This window comes from Notechis scutatus, chromosome 1 (assembly GCF_049901735.1).
Source record: "Notechis scutatus isolate UNSWTSFEM ecotype Mainland chromosome 1, rNotScu1.2, whole genome shotgun sequence".
In the NCBI taxonomy this organism is placed as follows: domain Eukaryota; kingdom Metazoa; phylum Chordata; class Lepidosauria; order Squamata; family Elapidae; genus Notechis; species Notechis scutatus.
Window position 1 is genome coordinate 47,234,144 of NC_142009.1, and position 18,765 is coordinate 47,252,908.

At 36.1% G+C, this 18,765-nt stretch overlaps 1 long non-coding RNA gene across 1 annotated transcript in view; it reads right to left on the minus strand.

The window, feature by feature from the left end:
- Positions 1–18,765, minus strand: part of LOC148132784 (uncharacterized) — a 190,138-nt gene that overhangs the window by 4,022 nt on the left and 167,351 nt on the right. The window lies entirely within an intron of this gene.

The window sequence follows — 18,765 nt, forward strand, 5'->3', positions numbered from 1 at the left end:
CAATCTTTCTATCTTTAAAAATGGCTGTCTCGTGTTTGTTTTAGGTCCTAAATGCTTATGCTTGTGGAGCATAAGCATTCAAGTACAACTTGTTCTGACAAAACATAAACATTTTTATTTTTAATCCATTTTTATTTGCAGCCATCCTTTATGGACAAAATAATTAGTAGAAGTTACCCATTTAGCACTCTTGAAGTATGTTGTACTACAGCTGCTATTACTTCAATGACAGTATGTGATTGTACTAACTATACATACACATGCACACAGACATGCACATATGTATACATACGCACATATAAAGTATATGCACAGTATGGTTTATTTAACAGGGAGAGGAAAAAGAGGAAGGAAATGGTAGGTAAACTGAGATGAGCAAATCATTTATGTAATGTTTCTACAGAACAAATACAGAAAAGTTAATTCCGCAATACAGTGTTCCACAGATGAAGGATTTAGATTTAAAACCTATCTAGGCTTAAAGTTAGCTATAGATATAATGTGAAGCAATTTGGGAATTATAATTGTGAGAAGTATCTCTCATTCTTAGTCTTCTTAGTCTCTATTTCTCCAGTGCCTTTTAATCTCAGAGTCTCTTTTCCAATCACTTGTATCAATTTTTTCTTCCTTTCAGGGCCCATTCACTTAGGCAACAATAATTCAGAATTTTACTTATTAATTTATTTACTAATTTATTAAATGTATATGCCACCTATCTCACAATCATACAACTCTGGGCAGCTTACAACACTAGAAAAAACCAGGATAAATAAACATTAAATTTTAAAAACATTAACAAATAACTAATCTAATAATGACCTCATAATTAGGTAAAGTAGAAACCAGAATATAAATGGGATGGGAGTGGGAAATTATTCTTAACCCATTAACCAGCTCCAATGTGGAAGACCCCCTCCCCATCGGGATCTAAGCCAGTTAGAATAGCCAGGTTTTGAGGTCCTTTCGAAGGCCAAGAGCATTGGGGTGGATCTCACCTCCAATGGCATGATATTCCAGGGAGCAGGAGTGACAGCAGAAAACTCTCTTTTTCTGGATTCTACCAGATAAAATTCCTTGGCCGACGAGATTCTTAGCATGCACCTTCTGCCAGAGCAAGTGAGACAGGATGATCACACTCAAGAATATTCCTCATATAGCCTGGTCCCATTCCATAAAAGCCTTTAAAGGCGATAACCAATACCTTGAATTGAACCCAGAAGCTGACCAACAAACAGTGCAGCTCACTTAACAGTGGTGTATCATGGGCCATTCCTAGGGCCTCCTAGAACTGCATTCTGTACCAGTTCTAGCTTCCAAATACTCTTCAGAGTATCCCCATGTAGAACACATTGCAGTAGTCTAAACACAAAAGGCCCAAGGCATGAGCGACTGATTACAGGGCCCCACAATCCAGGAATGGGTGCAAATGCTTTCCTAACCAGTTGTGGCTAAGAAAACTCCCAAGCTGTGTATTCAGTCTATCTGAGGAAGTGTACCCCTTCCAAAACTAAAAATGTTAAAGTCACAGATCGAAAGGTTCCACATACCCATAACCAGAGGTGATATTCAGCCGATTCTCACCGGATCGAGCGAACCAGTAGCAAGAATTTGACGTGGGTCGCTGAACCGGTAGCGACTTCTGGCTGGCCATTCCCCCGACCTGGTCGCCCGGTCACCGCTCACTCACCCCTTTTGCATACTCGATGCTCGATGCTTGCTCATCTTTTCTGGCTGCTCGATGCTCACCCCTCCCACCCCCACCTTATATATGTTGCCTTCGCCACATGGCCCAGCTAATCGCCTCACCAGTTGCCTTGTTGATGCCCAGTCAGCTCAGCTCTCCAAAGCTAAGCAATGCATGCTGCCTGCTGAGACTTCACCTTGGGTCGTGGGCTGGGGCCCCAGGGATGTGCACTATTCCCTGAGGCCCTGGAACCACCAGCTGCCTTGGCTGGGTTGGGGAACACGTGATTTCCCAGCTCCAGCCTTTTCCTGGATCCACCGCCCTCTCATCACCTGCTCTCCCTTAGACACGATGCGTCACCCATTTTCCCCTCCTTCAGAGGCCCTGACCTGACCCTTAATCTCCTTGTTTCCTCCCTTATGACTGCTTCTTTCGTCGTCCATGGCCACGATCTTACTTTTCTCCAGCGGCTGGCTGCCAGGGAAGGCAAGCCAGGGCTGAGAGCTGCTGGGCTCCCCGCCATCCCGCATCACCCAGTCACATGACCTCCCCAGTCACATGACCACCAAGCCACGCCTACCCAGTCACATGACCCCAAGCCATGCCCACCAAAAAAGCCACACCCACAGAACCGGTAGTAAAAAAATTTGAATCCTACCACTGCCCATAACCTCTTGGTTCAGCTGAAGCTTCTTGCCCCCCATCCAGATCCAGAATCAGTGCTAAACCCCAGTTTTCCTACGATATGGTCAATATTTTTCACCTAAACCTGTTCCTCTGAACTCCATTGTGCCACAATTTATTGTAGTTTACTTGAAACCAGAGCAATGTTGACATTTTCTTGTATAACTTTGCAAGCTCTGTATGTGGTCTGTCCTCCCCTTGGCAGAAACTCTTGCTTGTATCTTTCTCTGGATAAAAAATGCTGACATAATTTCTTTTAATTATCCCAGCTTGCTAGAGCCACAAGGCACAGTGGAGGAGATAAGATTTTGGTTCTTCATAGCTGTTCTTTTTAACAACTATTCAGATTTTGTGGCCCACAGAGAAATTGACATTAAATTCACTACCAAACTTGGATGGAGAGGCAACAATGCAGCTTTTCTCCTTGGCGTAGAATGGGGGCATGGGGTTTATGATGGCTCCAAGAGCTGTGGTGGGGGTGGATATTGTTTGAAATCTGTTATTTTTCACTACCCTATCGGTCAATTGTAACATAATATTTGATGCCTGTTCGTTGTATTTCAAGTTTGGCAAAAGTAAAAAGACAATAGGTGGCTTTTGAAATGGCTTAGAGAGATTGGAGTAGTAATGTGGAAATGTCGTCAGATTCTCTAGAAATGCTTCTTCTCATCTTATGCCTGGTCAGCTTCTTCATATTTTCTTCAGAACTGCCAAACTCTTGCCTGTCTCTAAGACATTTTTTCTTCCTTTCAATTCTGTCTGATTCTTGGAGATTGCCTAAGCCCCTGCAATTTTCTTGGCAAAGTTTTTCAGAAGTGATTTGCCATTGCCTTCTTCCTGGGGCTAAGAGAAAGTGACTGGCCCAAGATCATCTAGTTGGCTTTCTATTTAAGTGCGTCTAGAACTAAATGTCTCCTGGTTTGTAGCCTGATACTTCAACTACTACATCATACTGGTTCTCATATTATACAAGCATAGACATTCTATGTAGGGTATTCATATGTGTGCGTCTGGGGAAGAGAAGGTCTATTATAAGTAGGGGTGGGATTCTACCAGTTCGGGCCGGTTCAGCCGAACCGACAGCTCCGAAAATCATCTGGGATCAAACCAGTTTGCTCCAACAATCAGCTACTGGGGCCGCCCACCCTGACTCCATACTGACCTTTATTTCCTGCTTTTGAAGCTCAGCTGCATCGCACGGCAAAGTGGATTGCCGCATGTCAGCTGTTGAAGACACAGGGAGAGTGCAGGAGTGTAGGAGAAGGTCAGTAGGAAAGCCTCTGCGCGTGCGCAAAATGTGCAAAGCATGTCCACCAAGCCACGCCCACCGAACCAGTGGTAAAACAATTTGAATCCCACCACTGATTATAAGCACTTCCAGCAAAATGTACACACAAACTTCTCTCGAATCTTCATGCTGAACATACAATTCTATAGCAAAACAGTATATGGGGACACCAGATGTAGGGTGTTTTATATGTACCAAAACTCTTCCTTGACTAAGTCCTAACTGATTCATGTTCCAGGCAAAAAGGACCTATGAACTATTCAGACAATCATCCTCTGCTCTTCTTTTTTGCACCATCCTTCTCCCACCCCCCACCCCAGATTTAGTTCTACCAATTCCTTGACACTGGTTTGATATCTAATATAACATATATTGTAAATTCTTTACTATGTCACTCCTAAGATTCTTGGCCTGCCTACTGATATTTCCATTGTTGTTTTCCCACTATTTGGATAATCTTTACATTTCAAAAATTATGACTTTAATATTGTTTTCTTATGCATTATTTCTTTCCTTCATAACGTTACTTCATGTAATCCTGAGTGGCTCTTTTCTTGTCCTACTTCCATTTGGGTTTCATTGAATTTATTTTATGAAAATGCACTTTGAAGCACATTATTGCATTTATTTTCTGATGTTTGTGAGGTTTTTAATCTAATCAACAGGGCTTTTTAGAAACTCTGGAAGACTTTAATACAAATTAGAAATGTGTCCCAGGACTATAGCAGTTGCCACTTTTATTATGATCCAGGATCAATATTTTTATTTCAGTTATACCACCTGCATAATTCTATATAAGTGCACAATATCCATGAAATAAAAAAAAATGAGAGGAATTTGTGGGCACTGAAAATGTGGGATAATCAAGCTAATAAGATTTCTCCATGTTTGATCCTGTAATTTTTATCTGAGGAAAAGGCTCTTGAATACATTTAAAGAAGAAAACAGGTGGATGAATTCATAACTTGGGAAAAATGTACTAATACTATGCATAGTTTTTGTAGGCAGCTGCAGGAAGAATTTCAGTGATCTCGTGCCATATAGCTTTTGTTATGTGATTGCATTCTTTTGCAATAGGCAGCTGCTACTCATCTTATGTGCCTAAAATCATCATGCTGTAGAATACAGAATTCAATTTAATTCGTTATTCTATGGTGATCACACAGTTGAAAGACAATATATGTTTTCTGAAATGAAGGACAGCTTTGCTTTTCTAAACCAAGTACTGTATGAAACAGGAAAGGTGTAAAAACAGGTGTGCTGCAACATTATAATAATTTTAATTCCTGTTTAACCTTCCAGGTAACTTTAAAAATGCAAACTCTCAGGTCGCTTCCAGAGAAGCAATTACTAGTGATTGTCATTTAATTTTTGGAGGCCACACACTGTGCAATAAAGTGTGGGAGGATTGCATTTATGTATATTTCTTAAGTTCCATTTCAACCGCTGATCTTCCTGACATGGAAGAATAGTATTATGAATGATGAAAAGAAGTTGTTACAGTATGCTTATATGCATGAGAAACACTGTTTTTTATTTATTTATAAAATTTATTGGCTGCCCATTTTACCACAGGATAACTCTGGATGGCTTATAATCATAAACTGTTCTAATCATCTTTGTAGTTTCCCAGATGCTATCATGGTAACAGAATACTGAATCAGATAAACCTGTGGTCTGATCTACAGGATTCCTTCTAAAACAAAGAGAAAGTTCTTTGGGATGTATGAGAGACAGAGGGAGACAGAGAGAGAGGGAGGGAGGGAGAGAGACAGAGTGTCTGTGTGATGCTGCAATAAAGCAAGAATGGGGAAAGTAAGGGGTTTTATGCATTATTGGAGAAAGATTGGTCAATTCTCTTGATGAACCTCTGTTATATAAATTATAAGTTATGTTTTCCTGAAGTTGAAGTAATGGCATTTTAGAATTGACTACTGACTAAAAGTTTAAACAGATCTATCAGACCATCAGTAAAAAGAACTACCACTTTGAAGATTTACTAGTTCAGACTACAAACTACATGTAGGTTTTCATCACAAAAATCCATACAATCAAATTAAGATGGGAGATTTGCTGCATTAGAGCACAGCATCAGCTGTTAATCAGAATGACACAAAGAGGATGAAATATTTGATGTCCTGATACAACCATCAACCTTTCATACTTGTGTCATACGCAAGGACATAGTGTTTGCATCATGACATTGCAATGCATAGTTTATAGGTTGCTCTCTCTGCCCTCTCCTATAGATACCAATATATTATAACTACAGATACTAAGGCCACCATGGAGCTAAGGTGTCACAGAATGCTAATCAAGGGCATCTTGGTTGTTTGTAGCTAAGATGTAATACTTCCTCAAAACTTGGATTCTCTGTTTCTATACACCCTTTGATTTAGGAATTAGTGGACTCAACACTAGGAATGCTTGTTGGCCATATTCTCTGGGAACTAAATCTAAACTAGAACCATCACAAGATCTGAAGGCAATACCACCAGTAGTTTACCATGAATTGTTGTGCAAAGATGTACTTCTTATGTCTTAAATCGCTCTGCATTTATTTTACAAAATTGAATTCTTGTTCTAATACAGTGAGAGAAGAGAAAGAAGTTTTCTTTGCCCATATCTTCCATTTCATCATAGTTTTGTATACTTTTAATTCTTATCCATCTTTCTAAGCTATCTGGCTTTTACTCCAACAAAAATAGTTCTATGCTACTTCCAAGTTGTTAGAAGTCAGAGCTACATTAATTAAGAAACAAGTAACAACACGGTATTCAAGGTCATTTCAGTAACTCTAGAGATGTTTGCTCTGTGAGGAAAAATTTTATGCAAACCATCAAAATACCAATTCTATGCATAAGTAACAATGCAATATTTTAAATGCATTTGAAAGCCAACAAAGTGTACATTTTATATAAGCAACATTCCAAAATTTTCTGAAAATAATGCCATATCTTTAGGTTGCAATCTACTAAATATGGATTATGGTGACAACATAATTGTCCTTGTTTCATTAAATGAATCATTTGAGACCCTTAAATATGTTTGGGTGTGGAACGTAGTTGATTATCAAAACTTTCTATAATAGAGGTAAACTGATATTTTAATATGTTTAATGTTTCCTTTTGTCTCCTGTAAGTCATCTTAATCATGCCATTCAGAAGACAACATGGTGGCATTTGTCTGGCTTTTCATTTAAAAAGGCAGGTCTTTGCTTGAAAATGACTGGCATTTTCAATTTTTCACTGAAAAACAAATCTCAAAATCAAGCAGTTTTTTTAAGTTGATAAAAGATTAGTTTATCCACAAGATACACACTGTAGCTTAATGCAGAGAGAAGTTACCCTGTATGTTGTAAAGATTCAAGTGCCATGAAAGCCTAATAGCTCCATTTCTTAATATAAAAGAAGTAAACAAGTGAATCAACTGAGACATCAAAACATCTTACTAAGAGAAACCTGAAGATGTTTCTGATAAACATTTACCCAGAGGTGGTATTCAGCAGGTTCTGACCAGTTTTGGAGAACCAGTAGTGAAAATTTTGAGTAGTTTGGAGAACCAGCAAATACCACCTCTGACTGGCCCTGGCCACATCTAATCTCTGCCTCCCGAGTCCCAGCTGATCAGTTGGGTCTTCTTTTGTTGCCCTGCACAGGAGAATGGAGCTAGAAAGCAGGTTAGCGGCTTCTTGCATTGAGTAGCTTGTATTTACGGCCAGCTGTAGTTGAAATTGAGGTAGTTAGGGGTGTGTGTGCCTAGTTTTGAGTGATGTTGGATAGGATGGGGTGGGGTTGGATGTGGAGTTGTGGGTTGTGTGACTTTCTTTTGATGCAATCAGCTCTGTAGTCAATGTATAGGTCCTTTTCTCCGTTGTTTAGACAGTTTTTGAGTTCTGTGTGGAGTTCACGGGAGCGGATTCTTTGCAGTATGGATAAGTCTGGTCTTGAGCAAAGTTTTTTATGATTGGGATTGGTTTTTGCAATGGCATTTATTGTATGAATGAATATACGTTTGCTGGACTCATTTTTTCATACAACTCTACAAAATCTTGAGGCCACAGAGCCATCATTGTATTTGCACCCAGGGCCATCTCTGGTTATTTCAATGATATCTTCAGGAGAGATGTTAGTTGTATTTGAGTTGCTTATGATATCACGAACTTTGGTGATGTCGTCTGATTGGTTGGTGTCTTCGAGACCAAATAAGATGGCATTTGGATGTTTCTGTTCATGTTCCATGGTGTCTCTGATGAGTAAGGATTTTGAGTAAAGATTTTGCAGTAACCTTCCCCCAGGAGTGGGGAGGGAATGGAGATTTGGCAATATCCTTCCCCTGGAGTGGGGAGGGAATGGAGATTTGGCAATATCCTTCCCCTGGAGTGGGGTGGGAATGGAGATTTGGCAGTATCCTTCCCCTGCCACACCCACCAAGCCACGCCCACCAAGCCATGCCCACAGAACCAGTAGTAAAACGTTTTGAATCCCACCACTGATTTTAGCCCTCTTCCACAAGAACAGATCCATTTCAGGAACACAAACAAATGGACTGATATTTATCATATTCTCAGGAACTCTATTTCCCTGGACTTGGTACTGTTAGAGGCTTTTTGGTTGTATTTCTCTAAACAAAGACCTTCAGACTCAAGTACTTGTCTGTCAACTTAATTTCTTCCCTTCCCCATTTTGGAAGACATATTTTTTAGAAGTCCCTTTTCAAAATGCAGCAGCACAAGATGTTATAGAACTACAAGTCTTCCAGTAGTATGGATCTGTGATTCTGGGTTGAAATGCACCTGACTAACATAGACATTTTATAATAATCACAGATTTTGCATAGAATAAACATAAGTAAAAGGAGCATTGAAATGTTTCTGACACACTGTTTTTTTTTTATAAAACACTTAAAGTCCTACAAGAAATATAATACCTTTTAATCACATTTTCCTTTTGTGAAAAAAAAAAGCCCCTTGCTTTTCCTTATATTTTCCCTCTTCTTTTGATTAAGCAGAAATGTACATCCATCTAGCAGCAAGGTCATAGAGAAGACTTTTTGTTTGCAAATCCATTTATTTAGGAAAGACTCAGTGTCTCAACATTTACAAACATTATATTTTTATAGGCTAAAAGGAATGAGTTCTGTGTGTGAAAAATAAACTGACATCCCTGAATTCAGAGAACTTTAAAGATTAAAATAAAATAATCCTCCCAGGTGGCTTCTATTGTCACTGAAGACAGAATCTAGTCCACTGACTGCTCTTTTTAGTAAAACATGTATTTATGCTCTTGTGTGCACGTCAGAGTTTCCATCATAAAATGTCAGAGGAAATGTCAGAGTTTCCATTGTATCCCAGGATTAGATGGTATAATTAAACACAGTGGCTTCTACACACTTCTGAGATTGTTCAGAAACTTCAGACAAATACTAAATGGTCCATTGGTACAAAGATTCTGGACTTGCAGCCCAAGAAGTTCTACTGAGTGAGTGTTCAGAGTGTCAGATGACAGTGGGAAACAGGTAAACAAGCCCAGAACCAGGATTAGACATATGAAGGAACAGATATAATTTTATTATTTTTATTATATTTTATTTCTTTTTTAAATGTTATACTTGTCCTTTGATATCACATTTTTCCAAGTTCATAGTAAAAACTTTCTCATTTGCATATACTTAAAACACAGTAATTCTAGTATATAATCATTTTTTTAAAAAAAATAATAAAGCAATAAAATGCATTTAAGCAGCATACATGTTTCAAATTAGAATATTATTTACTGCTGAACCAGCAGCTGGAATCTGTTCCATCAATTCCTCTTTTAGATCCAAAGACTTGACAAAGACTTTCTTTGCTTGGCTCCACCTGAGAATCACTGCATCGGGAAGACATAGCTAGGAAGCCTGATCAAGGTCAAATATGCTTGAACTAGGTAAAGCCTGTGAAAACTTAAGAGAGCAACTAAAATAATGTATTATTATTAATTTAATTTATATCCCACTTTTCATTCCCTCCTTTTCCCCATAACAATATTTTTACTGAGCATTAAAAATAGAATAATAGCAATTGAGAACATTGATAGAATAGGATAGGATAGGATAGGATAGGATAGGATAGGATAGAATAGAATAGAATAGAATAGAATAGAATAGAATAGAATAGAATAGAATACTTTATTGGCCAAGTGTGATTGGACACACAAAGAATTTGTCTTGGTATAAATACTCTCAGTATACATAAAAGAAAAGATACATTAGTTAAGAACCAAGAATCATAACGTGCAACACTTAATGATAGTATAGTCATAGGGTACAATCAGCAATCAAATCATATTAGGAAACAGTCAATATAAATCGTAAGGATACAAGCGACAAAGTTACAGTCCTACAATCACAAATGGGAGGGATGGGTGATAAGGAGTGATGAGAAGATTAACAGTAATAGTAATGCAGACTTTGTAATAGTTGAACAGTGTTGAGGGAATTATTTGTTTAGCAGAGTGATGGCTTTGGGGGAAAGAACTGTTCTTGTGTGTAGTTGTTCTCGGGTGCAGTACTCTATAGTCATTTTGAGGGAAGGAGTTGAAACAGTTTATGTCTGGGATGTGAGGGGTCTGTAAATATTTTCATAGCCCTGATTTATTTCATTCCCAAAGCTCTATATTTCCAAAGACAATATTAACTATTAAATAGGAGGGAAAAGAAGACATTTAAAAAACAAAAAACAAATGCAACAGTACAATAAGATTTCTCTATTTTTCTATTGCGGTAAGAAAAAGCACAATTATACAAATTGTATTGAGTTCAGTACAATAGTTATTTCCAGGAGAGTCCTATAAGTTAATGGTGACTCTTCAATGGAGCCTCTACCAGATGGGAGCCAATCAAGACCAGGTACATTCTTGCCAAATGAAAAGGCACATATCTCTGGTTGGTGAAGAGCACAAGGAGCTGAAGGGCTGGACATCTTGATCCTCATAATCTCACCATAGATACAGCTGCTCTTGAGTATTGTTGGCAGCTTCAGTCTAAGATGCTAGTTTGCTTACTGACTCCTGAAGCTGATACTCATTTAATATATCCAGAGCAGAATCTTCAGTAACAGAGTCTTCCAAGTCTGAGATAGGCATGACAATTGGATTGTATTTTTAAACATCTGTGGAAGAGTCCATTAAACATACAAAATATTTTTTGCTGAGCTAATTTAAGAAACAAACTTAATGTTTCTTAAAATATAAAAGTATTTAGTATAGTGTAATATAGGCTATGCAGTTCTCTGTTCCAAAATTATACTAGATTATCCAAGTTATTGGAGAGAATGATTGTTGATAATGATTACATTGTTGGTTTAACTTCTAAAAATCTTTTCTAGTACATTAAAAACTACTGGAGTTTTAGAGGCTGCAATAGTATAATCATCAAATAAGCAACTTATCAGATGTCTTAACTGTATATATTGCTTTTCAACTATTTTTGGTGAAATATGTTCCTTTCATAATCTATCAGAGGTTTTAAAAGTTTTGTTATTAATTAGTTGATTATGAGTAATCATCCGAAAATATTATTTTTCTTGTAATTTTAAAATAGGTTATTTCAATACATCACATTTCTTAGAAAAACTTGGTTCAAATTTTAATTTATTTCCCAATAATGTCCAAATATGTCTGGCTATCTGAAATGCTAGAAAAATCACAGAAATTCTACTACAATTAGATCAAGCATACTTTAAACTCACAGCATAATGTACTTGATTCAGTTTTCTTCCCAATACATTATTGAAGTTATCAAACTGTCAAGTGATATATTTTAAATTAGGAAAATTGAAACCACTATTATCATTTGAGATGAATTGCTTTAAAAATTAAATTAACTGTTCCATTAACTTGTTAATCTATTCAAAATACTGTATATGTGGAAGCAGAATAAACAATCCTTTCAAAATATATGCCAGTTTTGAAATAATATTAATTTTGCTGCATTTCTTTTTCCTAACAAACTCATCAATATATATTTTTAAACAAACTTTATTCAGTTTTTAAACAGTTTACAAACATAGGAGAAAAATACAGAATTATATCAACATTGAAGACATCATTTATATTTCTTAATCTTATTCTTATACTTAGTTTCCTATTACATTACAATGATTGCATATTACTTTCCTTATTAATTCACTATTTCTTATTCCATATTTATACAAATCATTACATAATATATTTTCTGTTGATTTTATGGTCAGTATATATAACTTCATATCCTTTACTTAATTACAGCACTACTTTTTTTCCTATTCTCAAATCATGCACACCAGGCGTCCCAGACTGAGTAATATATCGATTCCTCTTTATCTTTTAATTCTAAGGTCAGTCTGTCCATTTCTGTGCAGTCTAATATTTATCACTGTTCCCTCTTGTGGTGTATCTCCTTGTTTCCAGTGTTGTGCATATGAGATCCTAGCAGCAGTTATTATATGTAGAATGATATATCTATCAGTTTTACTATATTTTCCTTTTATTATGCCCAATAAAAATAATTCTGGTTGAAATTCAATTTTTTCTTTTATTATTTCTTCCAGCCAAATTCAAATCTTATTCCAATATTTTTTAACTTCCGGGCAGGTGGCGCAGTGGTTAGAGTGCAGTACTGCAAGCTATTCCTACTGCAATTTGGCAGATTGAATCACACCAGGCTCAAGGTTGACTCAGCCTTCCATCCTTCTGAGGTGGGTAAAATGTGGACTCAAATTGTTGGGGGCAATATGCTGACTCTGTAAACTGCTTTGAGAGGGCTGTAAAGCACTATAAAGTGGTATATAAGTCTAAGTGCTATTGCTATATGAAAGTATGTACCCCTTTCTTTTTTGCATTTCCAGCATTCCGGACTTTGATTTACAAACATTTTTGCCAGTCTGGCGGGGGGTAGATGGTACTTATAAAACATTTTGTACATATTTTCTCTGTATGCTGTAGATAGTGTTAGTCTATAATTTGTCCCCCACATTCTTTCCTAATGTTCCAATTCTATATTATGTCCCACATTTTTTGCCCAGGCTACCATCATTTCTTCTTCTTCTTCTTCTTCTCCCATTTTGAAATTTAAATGGAAACTATATAATTTGGATATCATCTTTTTTTCTGTTCCTTGTAAAATTTTATCTAATTGTTGTTTATCCAAATGAAATCCATATTCTTCTTTGTCTTTTTCTATACCTTTCCTGTACTTGCATATATGGCCACCAGTTCAACGTCTATGTTCTGTTATTTTAACTCCTGTTTTTAATCTTCCTTTTTTGTCAAGCAAGTCCTTGTATCTCCTCATTTTAGCCAGTTCCATTGCATTCAGGTATATTAATGCCTCCATCGTTGACAACCAACCTGGTATTTTAGTATAGGGGTTCTTCTTGATTTTATTCCATATTTGGATAAGTGCATCCCTAATTTGGTGCCTTTGAAAGTAGGCATGTTGTTTATTTTTCCAAACTCATCAATATTTTTAATTATCCATGACATCACCTTTTATCTAAGAAATAAAATTAGGTATATTTATGTCCACAAAACAAAGGTTTCCATGGAATAATTATTCCCAGATATTTAACATAATCTTAGCAATTTCTACTTTTCATCCATATTTATAGAAATGCTACTTTCATTTTGCATAACATTAGACTTACTCCAATTAATTGTGTACCTAGGACATTTATTGTCTTGCGCTCCCATTTCTATAAATGTAAATGAAAATTTTGGGTAATTGTCCAAAAGATCTAAAATATTATCAGAATATAACAGTAACTTGTATTTCTGCTATATGCACAACTTGAATTTTGCCAAAGTTCCAACACCAGATATTGGGAGATGAGGTGGGGGCATCCTTGAAACATTTCACATCTTGTCCTGATTGCAGGCTCTGTAAAGCTGTTGGTACAAAGCCAGTCTGTAAAGTCATTTGTGGCTAACTATTCCTAGAACTATCCTAATCCTAAAACTTTCAGGATGGTTAGTATGCAGTATTGCAAACTCTGCCCACAGCCAGGAGTTCATCCTGCCCAGCTCAAAGTTGACCCATCCTTCCATCCTTCTGAAGTTGGTGCAATGAGGATCCAGATTGATGGGGGAAATATGCTGACATCACTCAGAGATTGCTGTAAAGGATTATGAAATGGCATGTAAGTCTAAGTGCTATTGCAGTATGTACTATGGACTCTTCTCATCTCTGACTTCTCCCTGACTGCTCCTTTTGATACTGTCTTCCTGTAAGTCTGTGTGTATCAGAAATTTGGAATGACAAGGAGGGCAGAGCTGGCGTTGTGATGATACGGCATGCGATCTTGGAGGTCTGAGATCGCTGCTGATATCTTTGCTCCTGGATGGTCCAAACGGATCTAAACCATCCCGAAGAGACAGTGACTGTAAAGAGCGCATCCTGTCAATCCCAGGGATACCGCAAAGTTCCTGGTAGATCCAGGAGAAGCTCTTTTTGCCAGCGGCAAAGAGGCAGCCATTAAAGCTGCTGAAGTTGGGACAGCTCCGAAATGGAAGAGAATAGAAAGAGAAAGTGTGCCGGTTCAGTGAGAATTTTTTCTTTACTTTAAGACTTGAAAGGACACCCTAAGGAAAAGAAAGAATGTGTAAAATCTTAGACAGAAGTGATTAAGCGGCGATTCTAAACAGGAAGTCAAATTAATTTTTTTTTCTTTGCTGGACTTTTTATATATGATCTTTTATTTTGAAACTGGACTGTTGTTTTTTTTCTACCTACTTTTTCTCTTTTGTCTTTTCTTCCTTTTGTCTTTATAATATTTTAGGCTAGAGACTTCCTTTTAGTCTTTTTTTTTTAAATATCTTTTTTCCTTTTTTATTAATTTTTATTATATCTTGTTTGGAAAAGGAGGGGGAAAGTGAAAACAGAGGAAACTTTGTAACACTGCCAACTAGAGGCTTGGAAATATTGTATCACTTTTTTTTTCTCTTGACCAGACAAAGCTGAGAAAGAATTTAGACTTCTTTTCAAGGACTTTGAGCCTGTTTGATAAGATAGAGGGAAGAGCATGGGAGAGTATTATTTCAGGTGCTCTTCTGGATTTCTATCAGTAGCTGGAGTCTGGTGTTGAAGTTTACAGAAAAAAAAAGACAATAAGACTCTAGAGAAGAGACTTATAAAGCTTAACAAAAGCCTTGAATAATTAGATAAGGTGCATTGTGCTCTTTTTATCTTTTTTTAAGCTGGGCTATTTCTTACTTTAACAAACCCCCTCCTTATTAGCTTATTTTTTGTGATAGCTATTCGGATCTTTGGCTTTTTGGAACTTGCCTTTGTCTTTTTCTTTTTTCTTTTGGAGTTTAATTTCTACTTTTGTATTCCATTTTAAAAGACAAGTATTAGGATCAATAATCTCTCTTTTTTTAAGAGAATAGTCTTTTTTCTTTTTTTCTTTTCCCTCTCTTGTATTTTTTTATTTATTTTAACATTGGGGTTTTTTGTGGCTTTTTTTATTGTATACCTTTTCATACCTGAAACTTTTTAATTGGATTGAAGTGTTGAAGAACCTGAAGAATTTCTTTTTTTCTTCTTTAGTTTTTATGGTTTTTTCTTCTTCCTTTTTTGAGTCTTTACTGCTAATTGGATTAAGGTATACTAGAACCCGAAGAAACCTTTTTTAAAAAAATCTTGCTTCTTTTTTCCCACTATTTTTACTTGGAATTACAATTGGTTACTACATGAGTGGATTAAGGTCTAGAAGAACCTGAAGATTTTAATTTGTCTGAAATGAGCAGGAAACTAACAGCGACTGGTTCCTCAATTCCTACTTCTTCCTCTTCACCATCTGGAGGACAACGTTCAATACAGACGATGTAAAACAAGAAAAAGAATAAGAAAAGGTGACACTGTCAATGATAATGCAAGGAATTCAAAATATACAAGCAAGAACAGAGAATGTTGAAAAGAGAATAGAAAAAACTGATGAAAAGGTGGAGAGTATTCAACAAATGATGATGAAATATGATGAGAGATTCCAAAAAATTTGAAGAAGATAAACAAAGATATAAGAAGATTGGAGATATTGACAGCAGATTAACTATGGTTGAACAAGATAAAAGTGGGATGCTGAGATGGGAGATAGACAGATCAGAATTTTATCTCAGATTTCAAAACATAGAGGAAGAAAAAGGACAAAGCTGAGATAATGATAGAAATCCTGGCTGAAGCTCTGGAAATAACCAAAGAGAAGATGATGGATGGAATAGATGAGGTCTTTCGAGTCTTCACAAGATTTGCAATGAGAAACAGTCTACCAAGAGAACTTCACATCAGATTTACAAAAAAGCTATTAAAACTCAAATATTGCAGATAGCAAGAGAGAAAACATTGAAATATAAAGACAAGGAGATTGTGGTCCTGGAAAAAGTACCCAGAAGAGTGAGAGAGATGAGAAGAGAATACCAATTCCTGACTAAAATTCTACTTTAAAAAGAGGTGAATTATAGATGGTTGATTCCAGAAGGTTTAATGTTCACATGGCAGGAACAGAGACACAGAATTGATTCAATTGAGAAAGCTGAATTATTTTACACAGAATACTTTGGAGGGAAAGAGGAGGAGATGGAAAAAAGAAATGTCACTAATTGAATTCCAAGAGGACTGCCAAATAGTGACTGAAAAAGAAGAAGGTGCAGTAGGCGGAAAGGTGGAAGCTAAAGAACAACGCGAACCAAGATCTACGAGAGCTGCCAAACCTACCTATAAAGTATAATCATGGAAGAGAAAAAACTGATTACAATTAACATAAATAGACTCAACTCAGCTGATAAAAGAAGGGAAACTTTCCATAAATTAGAAAAATTAAAATTTGATATAATCTGCCTACAAGAAGTACATATTAAAAAGCAACATGAACAACTGTTGATACAGCCAAAGCTAGGGAAAATATTTACTTCTTTGACACAATGCAAGAAAAGAGTGGTTTTATATATTAAAGATATCATCCCAGCGAAATTGATCCATACGGATGATGATGGAAGACTATTAATGGTGGAAATAATGGACAATAATATGAAAACACTCTTGATTGCAATCTATGCCCCAAATGACAATCAAGAAGAATTTTATAGAAAATTACATATGAAAATAATTGAATTGGACTATGCTAATATCGTTATAATGGGAGACTTTAATGGAATTGTAGACAATAAATTGGACTATACAACACAGAAAACAACAAAGCAAAGCAGAAAGACTCTCCCTAAATCCATTTTTTAAAATGACAGATGAAATAAATTTAAAAGATGCATGGAGAGAAAGAAATGCTAAGACTAAACAATATACCTTCTATTCAAACAGACATTTATCATGGTTCAGAATAGATATGATATGGATGTCAACAGAATTGTTTGCTAATATCCAAGAAATAAATACTGAAACAAGTACTTGGGCGGATCATAATCCAATGACAATTAAATTGAAAGGACAAAGAAGAAGATCTAAATGGACATTAAATAACACTATACTAAAAGAAAAAGACTTTATACAGAGAATGGAGAAAGAACTGGCTTTCTTCTTTAAAGAAAATAAACAAGAAGACACATCAACGCAGAATGTTTGGGATACAATGAAGGCATATTCTAGAGGCTTGATAATAGACTATACAAGGAAAAGAAATATCACGAAAAGACTAGCCTCCAAGACATTAGAGGGTGAGTATAAAGGACTTGAAAAAGAGTTACAGAAAATGCCACAGAAAAAAGACATTAAGTTAAAAATGGATATAATTAAACATAAGATGGGATTAATGGAAAAAGAAGATTTAGCACAGAAAATCAGAGGTGCGAAACAGAACTATTTGGAAGATGCAAATAAACCAGGTAGATGGTTAGCATATAAACAGAGAAAGGAGAGAGAATCAAGGAAAATATTGCAATTAATGGATGATCAAGGCCAAGCTTGTTATGGAAGTAAAGAGAAGAAGAAAATCATACGAGATTATTATGGGAAACTATACACACAAGAGAATATCGATGATGAAAAAGTCAAACAGTATTTACAGAATGCTACTCTACCCCAGATACCTAAAGAGACTGAAATAATGTTAGAAAGCAATATAACAATGATGGAGTTAACTGAAGCACTTAAGAAGCAAAATAATGGAAAAGCACCAGGCCCAGATGGACTTCCAGCAGAATTTTACAAAACACTACAAGAATCGTTGAATCTTCCATTGTTAGAAGTTATGAATGAAGTTATGTTAAAGAAGAAGATACCCAAATCATGGTCAGAAGCTTATATTACACTTGTCCCAAAAGAGGATGTTGACCCATTACAAATCAAGAACTATAGACCTATTTTCTTACTAAACGCAGTTTATAAAATTTTTGCTTTAATACTGGCAGAAAGACTAAAAAATACCTAAATAACTTTATCCATCCTGATCAAAATGGATTTCTGCCAAAGAGACAAATCAAAGACAATATGAGAGTAATCTTGGACACTTTGGAATACTACGAGGCACACCCTGAAAAACAAATGGCTTTGATATTCTTAGATGCACAGAAGGCATTTGACAATGTGAATTGGTGATTTATGTTATTACAGCTGGAACAGATGGGCTTTGGTGAAAAATTTATCCAAGCAATAGAAGCTATATATCATAAGCAAACGGCAAAGGTAAAGATAGAGGGAGATCTGACGGACTCTATTGATATAAGAAAAAGAACAAGACAAGGGTGCCCACTGTCACCTTTGTTGTTTGTGTTAACCTTGGAAGTGCTGAATAGAAATATTAGATAAGAAAAGGATATAAAAGGGATGAAAATTAAAAAGGAAGAATTTAAATTGCAAGCATTTGCAGATGATCTGGTTTTCATCTTAGAAGATCCACTAGAAACAGCACTAAAACTGATAGAAAAGATAGAGGTATATGGGAAGATGGCCGGTTTGAAAATAAAAAAAGACAAAACAAAGATTTTGACAAAGAATATGTTATCAAGACAAAAGGAAGAATTGGCGGACGTTTTGAAAATCCAGGTCACAAATAAGATTAAGTACTTGGGGATACATTTGACAGCAAGATGTAGTTCACTTAAAGAGAACAACTATATTAAATTCAAACAGCAGATAGCGTTAG